At 45.1% G+C, this 18,181-nt stretch overlaps 1 protein-coding gene across 4 annotated transcripts in view; it reads right to left on the reverse strand.

The window, feature by feature from the left end:
• Positions 1-15,809, reverse strand: part of phc3 (polyhomeotic homolog 3) — a 55,196-nt gene extending 39,387 nt beyond the window's left edge. For 3 of the 4 annotated variants that reach the window (XM_033031784.1, XM_033031782.1, XM_033031786.1), the window contains exons 1-2: positions 15,660-15,809; positions 15,477-15,510 (exon numbers count right to left, since the gene is read on the reverse strand). The gene's annotated coding sequence lies outside the window, so the exon portion shown is untranslated. The remainder of the gene's footprint in view (positions 1-15,476; positions 15,511-15,659) is intronic. The other variant, XM_033031785.1, reaches the window with a different exon arrangement.
• Positions 15,810-18,181: the final 2,372 nt, after the last annotated feature.

Genomic DNA, 18,181 nt, shown 5'->3' on the forward strand with positions numbered 1-18,181 from the left:
CTGGCCCACGACGACCAACATGTCCCTTCTACACTCGTCCCACCTACCTGCTCCATATCCTTCTAAACCTATCCTACCCATGCACCTATCTAAATGATTCTTAAACGTTGCGATAGTACCTGGCTCAACTACCTCCTCTGGCAGCTCATCCCATATACCCACCACCCTTTGTGAGAAAGCGTTATCCCTTCAGGTTCCTATTAAATCTTTCCCCCCTCATCTTAAACCAATGTCTTTTGTAGTAATATTGCAAGCATCAGAATTCTGAACGGTCTTTCCATAAACTATGGTAGGGTCTTGATATACCAACCTACCGTATGTGGGATATTGGACTTTTTCTCTGAGGTAGATAAAAATGCTGGAGAAACTCAGCGGGTGAGGCAGCATCTTTGGAGCGAAGGAAAAGGTGACGTTTCGGGTGGAGACCCTTCTTGTCACCTTTTCCTTCGCTCCATAGATGCTGCCTCACCCGCTGAGTTTCTCCAGCATTTTTATCTACCTTCGCTTTTTCCAACATCTGCAGTTCCTTCTTAAACATGACTTTTTCTCTGGAACTGTTACACCACAATGCTGAGAAAATATATTCTGTCCCCTGGTATTTTTCTCTTTGCTCTACCTGTTGTACTTGTGTCTGGCTTGATTGTATTCATGTATAGTATTATCTGATTTCATTGAATAGCACGCAATCACGATTTTCATTGTAGCTCGGTAAACATAATAATAAGCCATTATCAATACGAAATATCGATCTTTCACTCAAGGTGATGTATAGTAACCAATTAACTTACCAACCTGCCCGTCTTTGTGGTGTGGGAGGTAATCAGAGCACCTGGGGGTACGCCATGCGGCAACAGGGAGATCATGGAAACTACTCACAAATAGCACCTGAAGTCAGGATCAAACTCGCATTACTCTGGTGCTGTGAGGCAGTGGCTCTACCTGTTGCACCCTCCTTTTGGGTGGAGAATCGATCCCAATGGTTCAAGATAACATCCTCAAAGGACCAGACCTTTTGCCTAGTTCACCATCTTTTTTTTAAATCGAACCATCCAACAATAATTTGAAAACCTACAAACAACTCGCTCTGTAAGCCAGGCTTACAATATTGTCTCGTGACTTAATAAACAAATGTGAAATTTCATGTTTTCCACCTAATCTCTCCTTTTCTCATACTTTATGTCTTTTAATCTCTGGCCTTTGTCCAACTATCTGCCAATCAACCGCCCCCCCCCCCCCCCCCCCCCTCTCACCTGTCGGCACGTATAACGTTCTAGAGGAAGACACACAGTGCTGGAGTAACCCAGCGGGTCAGGCAACATCTCTGGAGAAAATGCATAGGTGGCGGTTTGGGTCGAGACCCTTCTTCAGATTGATTGTCGAAGGTGGGGGAGAAGCTGGAAGAGAGTAGGGGCAGGACAAAGCCTGGCAGGTAATAGGCCAATACAGGTAAGGGGTGGGTTATTTAATAGGCAGATGGCTTTAATCAAGGTATAACTTTCCAGGCTTTGTCCCGCCCTCACTTCTCTTCCACCTTTCTCCCACCTTCAGCAATCAGCCTGAAGAAGGGTCCTCACCTGCAACATCATCTGTCCATTTCCCTCCTCAGATGCTGCCTGACCCACTGAGATTCTTAAGCAGTTTGCATTTTTTTTCCAGAGGAGGTAGTTGAGGTGTCCCCTTCCACCTATATCCCTTCCTCTGGCACCTCCTCCATTGGTACGAAAGTGTGAAAATGAATACCTCCAGATTCAGGAACAGTTTCTTCCCAACTGTTATCAGGTAACTGAACCATCTTATCACCAACTAGAAAACGGTCCTGACCTCCCATCTACCTCATTGGAGACCCTCGGATTATCTTTAAACTGACTTTATCTTGCACTAAACATTATTCCCTTTATCCTGTGTCGGTGCACTGTGGACACCTTAATTGTAATAACGTATAATGTTTCCACTGACTGGTTAGCATGCAGCTAAAAGCTTTCCACCGTACCTCAGTACACGTGAGAATAAAGTAAACTAAACTGAACTCTCCACATTCTAAAGATGCTACCTGAGCTACCGAGATACTCCAGCACTTTGCATCTTTTTTTGTAAAGCAGCATCTGCAGTTCCTCCTTTCTCCATGAAATCTATCTGATGGTTTTATTTTACTTTTCAGATTGCCAAGCACCTTCAGCTATGAGGCTTCCTGGCTCTTAGCCACAGCATTTCCCAGTCTCAGGTCTTGGCATCAGAGTATAATGAGGCAATTCTGGACAGTGAGCACTGTGTCCGTGCCGAACCAAGCAGTGATTGATTATAACTTGACTCATATGGTCACAAAGCCTTCTCTTTGGACTGTTCCTCACTCTCCAAACTAAAAAAATGTCCTGTCTCTTGCAAAACAGAATACAATCCAGTGCATTCCATGTCTGCTTTCCAGATTGTATGGTTAAATTGCATGATTTACATTCTCTGGAGTTTAGTAAATTGAGCGGTGCTTTATATAATCGAGGCATTTAAAATGATACGCAGAACACAAACTTCTGGAGTAACTCAGTGGGTCAGACACCATCTCTGGAAAACGTAGCTGGTGACATTTCGGGTGGGTCTGAAGAAAGGTCCTTACCCGAAATGTCACCTATCCATGTTCTCCAGAGATGCTGACTGATCTGCTGAGTTATTCCAGAACGTTGAGTCTTTTTCAGTGAAAAAAATTGTTTTGCGTGCTATTTGAACAGATCAAACCATACATGAGTACAACTGCTGGTCTTCTTCTTTTCGTGTCTTTGAAGCTGGTTGACTATATGACAGTTTCCCATTCCTTTACACAGTCCTTGCGTTTTTGTTGAACACTGCAAGATCCTTTGAGCTGCACTGGTTGGGTAGTAGGGGGCAGACAAGGCAATGCTGCATTGTATGGTCCTCTTCTCCACATTCACAAGTGGTTTGGCCAGTTTCATAGCCCCATCTGGTCATGGTGCAAAACGAGGAAAGAAACTGCGTGCAGAATAGTGTTACAGCTAGAGGGAACAGCTGCAGTGACATTCCCTCAATCTGTGGTGAAAATGGATGGGAGATTTTTCGATCCAGGACCCTTCTTCAGACTGGTACATAGATTCCCTCCACAGATGCTGCCTGACCCACTGATTTCCTCCAGCACTTTGTGTTTTGTTCAAGATTCCAGCATCAGCAGTTGCTTGTGTCTCTTTTCAAAATTATAGATGGGCGTGATAGATTCCCTGGTGCAAAGGGACATAAACTGAAAATTGGGTTGAAATCAGGAAACAAAAAACAACAGCGGAAACCTCTTCTCCCAATAACCCTTGGGGGTCTAGGACAATTGACAATGGCAAATGGATGGATTTTAGATACAAGAACTATCGATGCTGGTTTACAAAGGAAGACACGGAGTGCTGGAGCACCTCAGTGGGTCAAGCAGCATCATTAGTCTTACATGATAGTTGACGTTTTGGGTTGGAAACCTCCTTCAGACTGATTCAGATTTTAGTTCTACATACTCAAGGACACATAAAATCAAAACAGGACCCAGCCAGGTGGTCACTTAAGTCTGCTCTGCCATTTAATAAGATCACGGCAGATTTGATCTGGGCCACATGCAGTGTGTGGATGAGAAAGGTGGGATAACACAGAGCTAGTGTGAACGGTCGATCGATGGTCAGCATGGACTCAGTGGGCCGAAGGGCCTGTTCCTATATTGGATCGCTCAACAAAAAATAAACAATGAAATATTTGCTCTCCCACGGTCGAGGGGCCTCGAGCCCTCCGTTGACGGGATGATCTTGACTCTCCTAGCTGGCGGCAGGTCCTCCGCATCGAGGCGATCAGCTCCTGCATCGGGGGATGTCAGCTCCCCCGCACCGGACGATCGAGCCCCGCGTCAGGGCTGGTCGAACCTTCCGCAACGTTGTAGCTCCCGACATACACAGTCTCTCCCGCGACTGCGAGCTCTCGATGTAAAGTCTGCAGGTTGCGGATGGAGCGATCCCAGGCAAGGGATCGACTCCGATGTAAGGCAACGCCCAGCGGTGGGGCCAAGGTCAGTCCGAGGAGGCCTCCAGCTCCATCGATGGTAGGCCGCGGTGCGACCGGAGAACGCGATCCAAAAATGAATTGCATCTCCAGCAAGGAAAGAAACTGAAAAAAAAGTTTCCCCCGACCCTTCCCCTTCCCCCCCACATAAAACAAACCGGAGAACATTTACACAAACTTTTAACACATACTAAAAACAATTTTTTAAGACGAAAAAACAAACAGACTGTTGGTGGGGCTGCCAATCGTGCGGCGTACCTGGTGGTAAACATTTCCTCTGGCAGCACGTTCCGTATATGTACCACCCTCTGTGTGAAAGTGTTCCCATTAAATATTTATCTTCTAAGTGTAAACCCATGCCCTCGAGTTCTTGATTCCCCAACCCTGGGAAAAAGACTTTGAATTCCCTCTACCTATACCTGAAGAATATTATCCGGTACACAAATTTTTTATGCTCCACATATATAGACAGTCAGATTACTTAGGTTAGGTTAGAGATACAGCACGGAAACAGGCCCTTCAGCCCTCCACTCCAACCATCGATCACCAATACACAATTTCTATCCAATAGTACACACGGGGCAATTAACCTACAAACCTGCATTACTTGGAATGTGGGAGGCAACCGGAGCACCCGGCCAAACCCCACGTGGTCACAGGGAGAATGTGCAAAGCTCCGCACAGGTCAGGATGGAATCCGGGTCTCTGGCGCTGTGAGGTAGCAGCTCTGCAGCTGTGTTGCACCGTGATACATCTGGACAACAGGACTCTGTCATCTTTCTCCATCTGAACAAAATACTGCCTCTCCAATTTACCTCACAAAGTGCAGAACAGTATCAACCACGATCAAACTCAATGGGAGTAAAAAAAACAAGGGGAAAATGGTCAACAAGACCAGGTCAAACGCTTTTACTGATTAATAACAATTTTATTTCAGCATGCAGGGACTCATTTGATTTATTAGCCAACTAATTACAGGAATACGCTCCGCTTTATGCTCTGTTAATCTTCTGTGTAGCTATTTTCCATCATATTACTTTCTCCCGGATCTAATTACGTGCGGGCACCACTCCTCCAGGATCTTACTTCTATAATTTTGTAACCGACTAATGGTTCCCCTAAACGACACTAAATTCTAAACTTATTTGACCACATCATCTTCTCATCATCCCACCAACAATAGAAACCTCCAGATTCAGGGACAGTTTCTTCCCAGCTGTTATCAAGCAACTGAACCATCCTCTCACCAGCTAGAGAGTGGTCCTGACCTCCCATCTACCTCACTGGAGACCTTTGAACTAACATTAATCAGACATTATTGGAATTTATCTTGAACTAAATGTTATGCCCTTTATCCTGTATCGGGACACTGTGGTCAGCTTGATTATAATCATGTATAGTCTTTTCTCTGACTGGATAGCACGTAACAAAAATTTTTCATAAACGTGATAATCATAATAAACTAAACTAAACTAGATCGCCATTCTCCAAGGATGAGGAGCTCATCGGAAGAGCAGTGGAGACAAACCACACACCGGTTCAACGCAAGAGATTGCAGGCGAGAGACAGAACGTTATAACACTTGTTTAAAGCACACCAATGCCGTTCCTTCCTTAGGAGGCTTAGGAAGTTCGGCATGCCCTCACCAACCTTTACAGATGCGCTGTACAAAGCATGGACAACTAGAGAGCGCTCCTGAGCTACCATCTGCCTCACTGGAGACCCTCGGACTATCATTAATTGTAATCATATATAGTTTTTCTCAGCTGACTGGATACCTAGCAACAAAAAAGCTTTTCACTGTACCTTGGTACACACGATAATAATAAACTAAACTAAACCATAAATATAAGCGCAGGAGTCTGAGCTGATATTTCATTTTTCAGAGAGCAGGGTACTATCAAAAGTTAAAAGCTGTCTTTTAACTGAGACGTTAAATTGATATACCATATGGATTTTTTTTTTGTGAATGCCAAAGATTCAATGGCACCCATTTAAAGAAGTGTTGTCCCCAGTGCCCTTCTCACTATCCATCCCTCACTCGGTATCACGAGGAGATCGCTTTGATGTTGCTGATCTCGGGTGCATGCTGAACGTAAACTAGAACAATTTTTGCAACACTTTGAAACCCCTTCATAGAATCATACAGCACAGATGGCTGGTATAACCTTATGTACTTCTATCAGGATAGCTCTCACCCTTCTTCACTCCACACAAAGCAAACCCAACCTATTCAATCTGTTGACACGAGGAACCCCCACTCCCATCTCGCAGAAGGTACAGAAGCACGCACCACCAGACTCAGGATCAGCTTCATCCCCTCTCTTATCAGGCTTCTAAACAGTCCTTCCAAAAGCTATGGTACTGCCCGATTCACCTCTACCCCACTGCGGACAATGGACTTTGTCTTTGGAACTAATGTGCCACAGTGCTGAGAACTATATTCTTCCCCTTTGCTCTACCTATTTCACTTGAGTTTAACTCGTTTGTATTTATGTATAATATTATCTGATCTGATTGGATAGCATGCAAAACAAAGCTTTTCATTGTACCCCAGTACATGTGACAACAATAAACTTAAAGCGAATCAAATCAAGACGGGTATAGATAAGATGAATGGCCATTATCTTTTCCCCAGGGTAGGGGAGTCTAAAGCTAGGGGAGCATAGGTTTAAGATGAAAGGGGAAAGATCTAAAAGGCAACTGAGGGGCAACGTTTTACACACGGAGGAACAGATCATCACGGTACACAAGCACTCGACATTAACCTGCCCCAGCAAGAGAAAGTCTGACCAACTTCCTCCGGCATTTAATGCTATTGCCATCATCAAAGTTAATGCTATCAACTTCCTGGAGATCACCACTGACCAGAATTAAACAAGTGCCTACAAAATCAGATTGGAGGTTTGGTATTCTTTGGTGACTTACTTAGGGTCTGTACAACTGCCCCTCCCAAGACTCCAACCGCTATCACCTGTAAGGATGACGGCATTGAATCCTACCAACGGCACTGTGGCGCGGTGTTAGGGCAGCTGCCTCACATGCCAGAGAGGGTAGACAAAAGTGCTGGAGAAACTCAGCGGGTGCAGCAGCATCTATGGAGCGAAGGAAATAGGCAACGATTCGGGCCGAAACCCTTCTTCAGAAGAAGGGTTTCGGCCCGAAACGTTGCCTATTTCCTTTGCTCCATAGATGCTGCTGCACCCGCTGAGTTTCTCCAGCACTTTTGTCTACCTTTGATTTTCCAGCATCTGCAGCTCCTTCTTAATCACATGCCAGAGACCCGGATTTGATGCTGACTCTGGTGCTGTCTGCATGGAATTTGCATGTTCTCCCTGTGACCGCGTGGGTTTCCTCTGGGTGCTCCAGCTTCCTCACACATCCTTTGTTAGAGGCATTTTGGTCAGTGATTAGGATTGGACCTAGGTTATCGAGGACCTCAGAAGGGCAGAGGTTTGGAGATCAGGCTTCACTGGGTCAGAGCCTGGACCTCTCCAATGTGTGGTGGGGATGTGAGGGAAAGAGATGGACAAAAGGCTAATAGAACATAGTGTACACCACAGGAACAGGCCCGTCTGCCTGCGATATCTGTGTCAAAAATAATGCCAAGCCAAACTAATCTCATCTGCCTGCACATGATCCATGTCCCTCCATTCCATGCATATCCCTGTGCTCATCCGACAGTCTCCTAAATGCCACTATCATATTTGGCTCCACCACCATCCATGGCTACAAGTTCTAGGCACTCACCTCCCTCTGCGGAAAAATAAAACTTGCTCCGCACATCTTTGTCCCTTTCACCTTAAAGCTATGCCCTCTGGTATTTGACATTTATAGCCTGGGAAATGGGAAAAGGCTTGGGGAAACGTTTCTGACTGTCTACCCTATCTATACCTCATATCTTTATATACTTCTATCAGGTCTCGCCGCAACCTCAGACATTCCAGAGGAAACAATTCACATTTGTCCAATGTCCCCTTATAGCCAATGTTTTCGAATCCAAACACCATTCCGATAAATCTCGTCTTCACCCTCTTCAAATTCTCTTCATCATTCCTGTAATGGGGTGGCCAGAACAGTATGCAATTCTCCAAATCTGACCGAAAGAAAGTCCTATATAGCTTCATCATAACTTGCTGATACATAAAAGCTAGCCTTCTTTACCACTTTATATACAGTGCCCTCCATAATGTTTGGGACAAATATTTATTTGCCTCTGTACTCGACAATTTGAGATTTGTAGTAGAAAAAATTCACATGTGGTTAAAGTGCACATTGTCAGATTTTAATAATGGCCATTTTTATACATTTTGGTTTCACCATGTAGAAATTACAGCTGTGTTTATACATAGTCCCCCCCACCCCTCATTTCAAGGCACCACAATGTTTGGGACACATGGCTTCACAGGTGTTTGTAATTGCTCAGGTGTGTGTAATTTCCTCCTTAATGCAGGTATAAGAGAGCTCTCAGCACCTAGTCTTTCCTCCAGCTTTTCCATCACCTTTGGAAACCTTTTTTGGTGTTTATCAACATGAGGACCAAAGTTGTGCCAATGAAAGTCAAATAAGCCATTATGAGAATGAGGAACAAAAATAAAACTGTTAGAGACATCAGCCAAACCTTAGGCTTACCAAAATCAACTGTTTGGAACAGCATTAAGAAGAAAGAGAGCAGTGGTGAGCTTGCTAAACGCAAAGAGACTGGCAGACCAGGGAAGACCTCCTCAGCTGATGACAGAAGAATTCTCTCCATAATGAAGAAAAATCCCCAAACACCTGTCTGGCAGATCAGAAACACACTTCAGGTGTGGATTTGTCAATGACCACTGACCACAGAAGACTTCATGAATGAGATGAAGATTAGCATATCAAAGTGATGGCAAGAGCAAAGTATGAAGGAGAGAAGGAACTGCCCAAGATCCAAAGCATACCACCTCATCTGTGAAACACAGTGGTGGGGGTGTTATGGCTAGGGCATGTATGGGTGCTGAAGGAACTGGCTCATTTATCTTCATTGATGATACAACTGCTGATGGTAGTAGCATAATGTATTCTGAAGTGTATAGACACATCATATCTGCTCAAGTTCAAACAAATGCCTCAAAACTCATTGGCCAGCAGTTCATTCTACAGCAAGACAATGATCCCAAACATACTGCTAAAGCAACAAAGGAGTTTTTCAAAGCTAAAAAATTGTACATTTTTGAGTGGCCAAGTCAATCACCTGATCTACCCAATTGAGCATGCCTTTTATATGCTGAAGAGAAAACCGAAGGGGACTAGCCCCCAAAACAAGCATAGGCTAAAGATGGCAGCAATACAGGCCTGGCAGACAGGGCCGGCCTTAGGAGGTGCGGGGCCCAATTGGGAACAATTTTGGTGAGCCCCAGGTTCCCAGCCAAGGTCTGTAGAATCATAGAAATACAAATAAAGTCTATTATAGACTTTATATCTCTATGGTAGAATGGAAAGTAATCAAAATGTGCGCTTAAAAAGTGCCTGCGAGTTAATGGACCAAACAGATCTAAGGTACATTTTAATATAAAATTGCATACATGTAAGCCTACAAGTAACAAACAAAATGTGTAGATCACCTCTGAAAAGTACATAGTTACAATACCACTTGTTTTAGTGACTATGAAATGAAAAAAAAAATTAACTAGATCCTAGAAAACCAATAACTGTTGTCGAAAAACCAGTCCAGGCATTAAATTTTGGGCTTCAGCCCCCATCCTACCCTTTGGGCTTCTACCCCATCTAAACTTAGTTGTCTGTGTGTGTCTTAGTTGTGTGTGTGTTAGTTGGCTGTGCATTATGCGTGTGTGTGGGAGGTAGGGAGAGAAGGAAGGGAGGGAGGGAGAGAAGGAAGGGAGGGGGGAGAGAAGGGAGGAAGGAGAGAAGGGAGTGAGGGAAGTAGAGAAAGAAGGAGAGAAAGGAGGGAAGGAAGGAGAGAAGGGAAAAGAGAGAGAGGAGAGAAGGGAGGGGGGAAGGAGAGAAGGGAAAAGAGAGAGAGGAAGGAGGGAGGGAAGGAGAGAAGGGAGGGAGGGAAGAAGGGGGGAAGGGAGGGAGGGAGGGAAAAAGGGGAAGGGAGGGAAAAAGGGAAATGAAGGGAGGGAAAAAGGGAAGGGAGGGAGGGAAAAAGGGAAGGGAGGGAGGGAAAAAGGGAAGGGAGGGAGGGAAAAAGGGAAGGGAGGGAGGAAAAGGGAAGGGAGGGAGGGAAAAAGGGAAGGGAGGAAGGGGAAGGGAGGGAGGGGGCCGCCGGCGGGAACGGATGCGGGGTCCGGGCGGACGGGTGTGAGCTGAGGCCGAGGTTTGTAAACGTTGCTCCAACCCCCGGCCCGGCCATCCCTGTATTGTTCACTGTGTCTCCCCGGGGAGAGAGAGGGGTGGAGAAGGGATTGTGTGCGTGAAGCACGGCGACTGGAGGGGCGGGAGCGCTGCCCCGGGACCGTGAGGGAACGACCCACCTCCCCCTTCTCCATCCCCCCTCACACCCCCTCCCCGTCTACCCCTTTCTTTCTCCTCCAACCCGCTACTCTCTCTCCACCCGGGGTAGATCTACCTGAGCGGAGAGTACATTACTCCAAAGCAAAGCTGAGAGATTAAAGGATCGACACAAAATGTAGCGGGTCGGGCGGCATTTCTGGACACAAGGGATAGGTGACATTTCGGGTCGAGACCCGTCTTCAGACTGAGTCAGGGGAAAGAAGAACTCAAACCTCCCTCCCACCCCCCTCCCTCCCTCCCCCTCCCTCCGACACGGACACGGAGCGACGGAGCGATCGCCGGCGCCCCCTTTCTTTTGGTAACCATCAGGTTTTTTTGCCTTTTTCCCTTCGGAAAAATCCTTCAGGTTTTCAGGAAATCCTTCGGGGTTTTTTTATTGCCACCTTACCATTTGCGTACTTTTCGTAAGCTGCCATGACCCGTTTGATGTCAGCCTTCGCTCTACTCCTCAAAGCTACCCCGTGTGTGTGTGTGTGTGTGTGTGTGTGTGTGTGTGTGTGTGTGTGTGTGTGTGTGTGTGTGTGTGTGTGTGTGTGTGTGTGTGTGTGTGTGTCGGAGACTGAGTGGAGAAGCGCCGGCACCAAGAGCGAGCGAACAGACGGACGAAAGCAGCGATGGTTCAGTTATGCCTCTCGCAGCGTTGTGGAGGAACAGTTGCGGAGCTCTGGCATCTTTTGATTACTCTAGCGCGGGGCCTCGTTAGGAGCGGGGCCCAATTGGGACCAATCGGTCCAATCGGCTTAAGGCCGGCCCTGCTGGCAGAGCATCACCAGAGAAGACACCCAGCAACTGGTGATGTCGATGAATCGCAGACTTCAAGCAGTCATTGCATGCAAACGATATGCAACAAAATACTAAACATGACTACTTTCATTTACATGATATTGCTGTGTCCCAAACATGGGGTGACCATGTATAAACACTGCTGGAATTTCTACGTGGTGAAACCAAAATGTATAAAAATTGCCTTTATTAAAATCTGACGATGTGCACTTTAACCACATGTGATTTTTTTCTATTACAAATCTCAAATTATCGAGTGCAGAGGCAAATAAATAAATGATGTGTCTTTGTCCCAAACATTATGGAGGGCACTGTACATATTGGCACCTTCACATAGTTATGTACTTGGACTCCAAGATCCCAGCATCTGCAGTTCCTTATGTCCCGAAGATCCCTCTGTGCATTAATGCTGTTAAGGATCTCATGGGAGTTATCTTATGGACTTATCTTCTTGTGGTCCCACTGAGGCTTTGTACAATAAAGACATGGCTCTCTTGACAAATGATCAATGATGGCCCCTCCCAGGACAAAATTATCTAATTTCTAAGCTGGGCAGGATGATTGTTGGACATGCTTTACACAGCAGCCATAGTATATAATCCACACTACGAAATGGTCATTCAAAAAACTCCACTGTGATGCAAAATACTCCAGGAATGGCTGTAATCATATGTCACTCCATCCAAAAACTATTTGTCATTTAACTCCTCCTGCAGTCCATCTTCTGAAAGTCCAAGCACACTACATCCACTAGTTCTCCCTTGTTCATTTTCCTAGTTACATTCTCAAAAAATTCCAGAAGATTAGTGAAGCATGATTTCCCCTTCGTAAATCCATGCTGACTTGGACTGAACCTGTTACTGCTATCCAAATGTGCGGCTATTTCATCTTTTATAATTGACTCCAGCATCTACCCCACCACCGATATCAGGCTAACTGGTCTATAATTCCCTGTTTTCTCTCTCCCGCCTTTCTTAAAAAGTGGGATAGCATTAGCTACCCTCCAATCCACAGGAACTGATCCTGAGTCTATAGAACATTGGAAAATTATCACCAATGCATCCATGATTTCTAGAGCCACTTCCTTAAATACCCTGGGATGCAGACCATCAGGCCCTGGGGATTTATCAGCCTTCAGTCCCATCAGTCTACCCAACACCATTTCCTGCCTAATGTCGATTTCCTTCAGTTCCTCCGTCACCCCAGATCCCCTGGCCACTACTATATCAGGAAGATTGTTTGTGTCCTCCTTAGTGAAGACGGATCCAAAATACCTGTTCAGTTACTCCAGCGTTCTGTGCCTAACCTGATATTATTCTCATTTGTGAGAATCATACGTCCGAATCAATAACTCTGCATCTCTTTCCACGGATGGACTGATCTGCTGAGTATTTCCAATATCTTTTCATTTTCAAAATTTTTCTTCTTTGAGGTTTATGTTTATTATTGTCACGTGTACCACGGTACAATGAAAGGCTTTGTTTTGCATAATATCCAATCAGATAATACCATCTACATTACTAAAAATCTGATCTCGACCGCTTTTGGCCCACTGTGCGATTTCCGATAGAACGCCGCCACCTACGGCCGTCATTTTTGGCCACCTCGCTCAGAGCCTCCCTCCGCCTTCCGGGACAGGAGGATTTTTCCCATTGATGAAAAATCAGAGAGATATGTATGTTTTATTTTAAATCCCCATTCTCTCTGCTGCCCCTGCGGCAGGGGGAGGGACTATAAAACCCGGAAGTGTAGTCCCTCACTCAGCCTCTGCCGGACCCAGGAAGGGAGAGGGTCACGGCTCTCTGAGCTGCGAATAACACTGAACGCACGTCTACTCCACGGTGAGTCCCCTCGATGCACTGTAAAGTGGCTGTAAAGTGGCTGCAGCCCAATTGCTTGCCTCGCCTTTTTTTAAAGTTTGTGTTCACAAAATGAATTTTGGTTGTCTGTGGCTGCAGCCCAATTGTTTGCCTCGCCTTTTTAACAAGTTTGTGTTCATAAAATGAATTTTGGTTGTCGGGTGGCTGCTGCCCACTTGTTTGCCTCGCCTTTTAACAAGTTTGTGTTCACAAAATGAATTTCGGTTGTCGGGTGGCTGCTGCCTGCCCAATTGTTTGCCTCGCCTTTTTAACAAGTTTGTGTTCACAAAATGAATTTTGGTTGTCGGGTGGCTGCAGCTCAATTGTTTGCCTTGGCTTGGCTTTTAAAATCATTGCAACAGTTGGATGCCACCCCAAGAATCCATTCAGCCCACAATGTCTATACTAGCCCTCTGGAAACCAGTACCTTCGGCCCGCAACACGCATACTAGCGCAACAGACAGCCCCCCCACTGGCGAACAATATTGGAATTGGTGGAGAGGTGGAATTTTGCGTCGGGGGACCAGCCCTCCCATGTGATGCTGGGACCCAACGGGTCCTACTTAGTCTAGTATTATACTATTATTTTGCTGCAAATGAGAATTTCATTGTTCTTTTTTGGTCATATGACAATTATATATGCTTGACTCAAACTCAAGTACAATAGACAGAGCAAAGGGGAACGTACAGAGTGCAGAATACAGTTCATAAAATACAAAAGAAAATATTAAAATAAATAATTCAAACATTAGCGTGCAACATCATGAAGTCTAGATAGAATGGATGTGGAGAGTATCCACATAGAGGGAGAATCTGGGATCAGGGGGCACAGGTTCAGAATAAAAGGATGTACCTTTAGAAAGAAGATGAGGAATTTCTTTAGCCAAACGGCAGTGAAACTGTGGAATTTGTTGCCACAGACGGTAGTGGAGGCCAAGCGGGGATTGAATGGTTCTTGATTAGTAAGGGTGTCAAAGGATACGGGGAGAAGGCAGGAGAATGGGGTTATCGGGGAAAATAGGTCAGCTGTGATTGAATGGCAGAACAGATTTGATGGGCCAAATGGCCTAATTCCTAATCTATGTCTTATGATCTTATGCCAATTAAACACTCTTGACTACACTTTTCACACAAAGGGTGATGGTGGTATGGAATGAGCAGCTGGAGGAGGCTGTTATGTTATGTACTACTGTAACATTTAAGAAACATTCAGATAGATACATGGATAGGATAGGTTTGGAGGGATATGGGCCGAATGCAGGAAGGTGGGCCTAGTGTAGATGGGACATGTTGGTCGGTGTGGGCAAGTTGAGCCGAAGGACCTGTTTCCACACTGTATGATTCTATACATAAATGCCATCAGGTCAAACTCAAGAACAATAGACAGAGCAAAAGGGAAATACAGTGCAGAATATATTTCATAAAATACAAAAGAAAATATTAAAACAAATAATTCGAACAATAGCGCACAACGTTAAAACAAAAACCCTGAAATAATCTTCCTATTCGTGCATCAACTCTCCTGTTATGTTAACTCAATGTGATTAGTGAGTCTTAATGCATGCACAGGTGACTGTCGAACTACAGATCCCAGGGAACACTGCAGGCTCGGCGCAAGCTCAGTTCCTCCTGTCTTATATCAAGAGACGTCACGTCTTGCATTTATTCAATAAAGGCATTTCCCCCCCGACTGTGACATTAATTGCACTCTTTAAACCATAACGCCGTCGCCGTGCATCTAGGCTAACAGGTGTGGGGAATGCATGGGATAAAATATCGCTCCCCTCTCATTGCAACAGCACTCTCCCCACCCCCCGCCCGAATCACCCACCATTTCGTTTCACCAAGGTGCTAATATCGCAGCATTAAGTCCGCTACACAAAGCTGTCCAATAAGAGGTTAACTCTGGCACTACAGTTCTGACAGACTGTGTGTTTTAAAAAAAACAGAACATTAACAATATGCAATTAAAATGCATTTTCCCTGAGTGCATTGTTTGCCCCACTGAATTACAACTCAGTCCAGCAGCTTCCGCTATTCGGAGTGTTTGCAATTTGCAACAACCCTTCATCAATATACCAGACCTCTTATTGTATATACATATTTTATTATTTTCATTTCACTGCTTAAAATTTCCACGGGAAAGATTTACAGAACGGGGAGGGCAAGCCTAATAGAAGCAAACACACTACACAAACTCTTGCATCACTGAATCTAAAATCTAATTATTTAAAACCATTTCCATTCATTGTCATTTTTTTAACTTGCTGTGATAAATTATCGGGCAGAAGTTACCTGGGATTTCCTCGGGATCGGACTCTGCAATCGGCTGCAAATATAAACAAGAATATTCATCGGCTTAATTAGTTCGTATCATTATTCCTGTCGTTGCAATGCTTGGCATAAGATACGTGGTTTATCTCTACAGAGGCGAAAATGACTTTGTGTATTGATTGCGAGGAGGGTGCATGGGCTTACCTGCATTGGACCGGTGTTATGGTGCTTGCATCTCTTTCTGTCTCTCTTCCCCCCCTCCATCCTCCCTCCCCCAACTATTAATGTGACCAGACGAAGCTTCTCAACACATCAGCAGAAGCGCAGTCACGTATTGCATTGCGCAGGAGTCTGAAGCGAGCGAAGGGAAGGGGAGGGGAAGGGTCGGAGGGTGATCTGCACATCTAAAAGGAAAGTTGCTTTTTGAAATGTGAACGCACAGCACCACGCAGAGCACAGGAGGAAGCAGAGCAGGTCCAACAACACTAACAGCTTCGAGACACAAGGAACTGCAAATGCTGTTATCTTGAGTAAAACACAAAGTACTGGAGGGCAGCATCTGTGGAGGAGGGCCATTCCTCTTCTCCGTGCTCCCGTTGGGCAGAGGTACAGAAGCTTTGATAGATTCAGGGACTCAGGAACTGCTTCTACTCCATTATCAGGCTTCTGAAGTCTTTCCATTAGTTAGGGCACTGTCCAATTCACCTATATCTCATTATGGACATGGGACTTTGTCTATGGACCTGAATCACTACGATGCTGAGAAATATATTCTGTGCTCTGTATCTTCTCCATTGCTCTACCTGTTGTACGAGTTGGACTCGATTGTACAGTATATCAAGCATGCAAAGCAAAGCTTTTCACTGTACCTCAGTACACGTGACAATAATAAACCTAAGCCTACAGGGTATGGACAGGCGATGCTTTGGGGTCAGGACGCTTCCTCAGACACTAGTAACTTATAGTGTCAGAGAGATATACGACACGGAAACAGACCCTTTGACCTACTGAGTCCATACCAACCAAGAACCACCCCTTTATATTAATCCTACACTAATCCCGTTTTTTAAACTCACCTCATTCTCATCAACCTCCATGCAGATTCCACCACTCCTTACACACGAGGTGCAATTTACATTGAACAATTAACCTACAAACGCACACGTCTTTGGGATGTGAAAAGAAACCGGTGCACCCGGAGGAAACCCATTTGGTCACACTCCACACAGGCAGCACCCGAGGTCAGGAGAATTCGGGTTCCTGATGCTGCCAGGCAGTGACTCTACCAGCTCTGCCACTGTGCCGCCGTTCCACTTACCTACGATGGATAATATCCCGAGGAGCTTCACAGGAGCGGAATCAAACAAAAAATCTATGCTAAGCCACATAAGAGTTAAGAATGTTTAATATAGTACCAAATGTACCAGCAAAGGAACAATAAAATTATAACTGGTTGCAGCTTAACAGGTTAATTAACACAACAAATTAGAAATCAAATTACAAGATCATCATAATAGTGCAATGCCAAAGCCTGTAGTGCAACTAAAGAATCAGTCCATAGAAGTACATTCAGCAACTGGACAGGGAATAGACAGACAACATTTTATGTTGAACTGAAACATCGCCTGTCCATTCCTCCCCAAGCGTAGGAAGGAACTGCAGATGCTGGTTTAAACCAAAGATAAACACAAAATGCTGGAGTAACTCAGTGGAGTAACTTCCTTCCCACCTGCCATTCCTCCACAATGCTGCCTGGCCCAATGGGTTCCTCCGGTGCTTTGTGTTTTGCTCAAGATTGCAGAATCTGCCGTCTCTTGTGTCTTTATGGAAGATCATAGATGCTGAGGTAGTGGTCATTGTTGTGCAGTGCTCAAGGGCGTGATGGTTGCTGGGAAGAAGCTGTTCTGTGCCGAACATGATGCCAAGGCCAACCCTTATCTGCCTGCACATAATCCATATCCCTCCATTCCCTGCATATCCATTTGTCCATCCAAATGTATCTAACACCACAATCGTATCTGCCTCCACCACCTTCCGCAGCAGCGAGTTCCAGGCACTCACCACCCTCTGCCCCACATATCTCCTTTAACTATGCCCTCTATTATTTGATTTTTCCATCCTGAGAAAAAGATTCTGACCGTTACCCTATCTATGCCTCTCATAATTTTATATACAAAAAAATGTTTTGTTTGATGCAGTCTTTTGGGAGATTCAATTTATATATTTCTCAGAATTATCCATTCTGGCATGGAAGTGACAATCACTAATATTCTTTCTCTTCACAACAATCCCAAAAACTTGGCCTCCCCCTTACAGCTGGCTTTGTTCTGGCCATTTAAGCCAAAGGAGACAAAATATTTTGTTTTCAAATGAGACTGAGGCCCGATCTACTCCCTCATAAGAACTTAAAAGATTTCATGGTATTCCTCCAGGAAAAGAGCAAAGGATTCATCGCTGGTATCCAAGTTCACCTCAATCAACAATTACAATACATAATATTGTAAGCTCCACACAAACAGCACCCGAGGTCAAGATTGAACTCATGTCACTGAAGCTGTGAGGCAGCGGCACTACCAGCTGTGTGTGAGAACTGGCTTTTGCATTTACTACAAATGTCAGATTGACACAGTAGCACAGCGGGTAGAGCTGCTGCCTCACAACGCAAGCTACATGGGCTTGATGCTGACCTCGGGTGCTATCTGTGTGGAGTTTGCACGATCTCCCTG

Source organism: Amblyraja radiata, chromosome 13, assembly GCF_010909765.2.
Source record: "Amblyraja radiata isolate CabotCenter1 chromosome 13, sAmbRad1.1.pri, whole genome shotgun sequence".
In the NCBI taxonomy this organism is placed as follows: Eukaryota; Metazoa; Chordata; class Chondrichthyes; order Rajiformes; family Rajidae; genus Amblyraja; species Amblyraja radiata.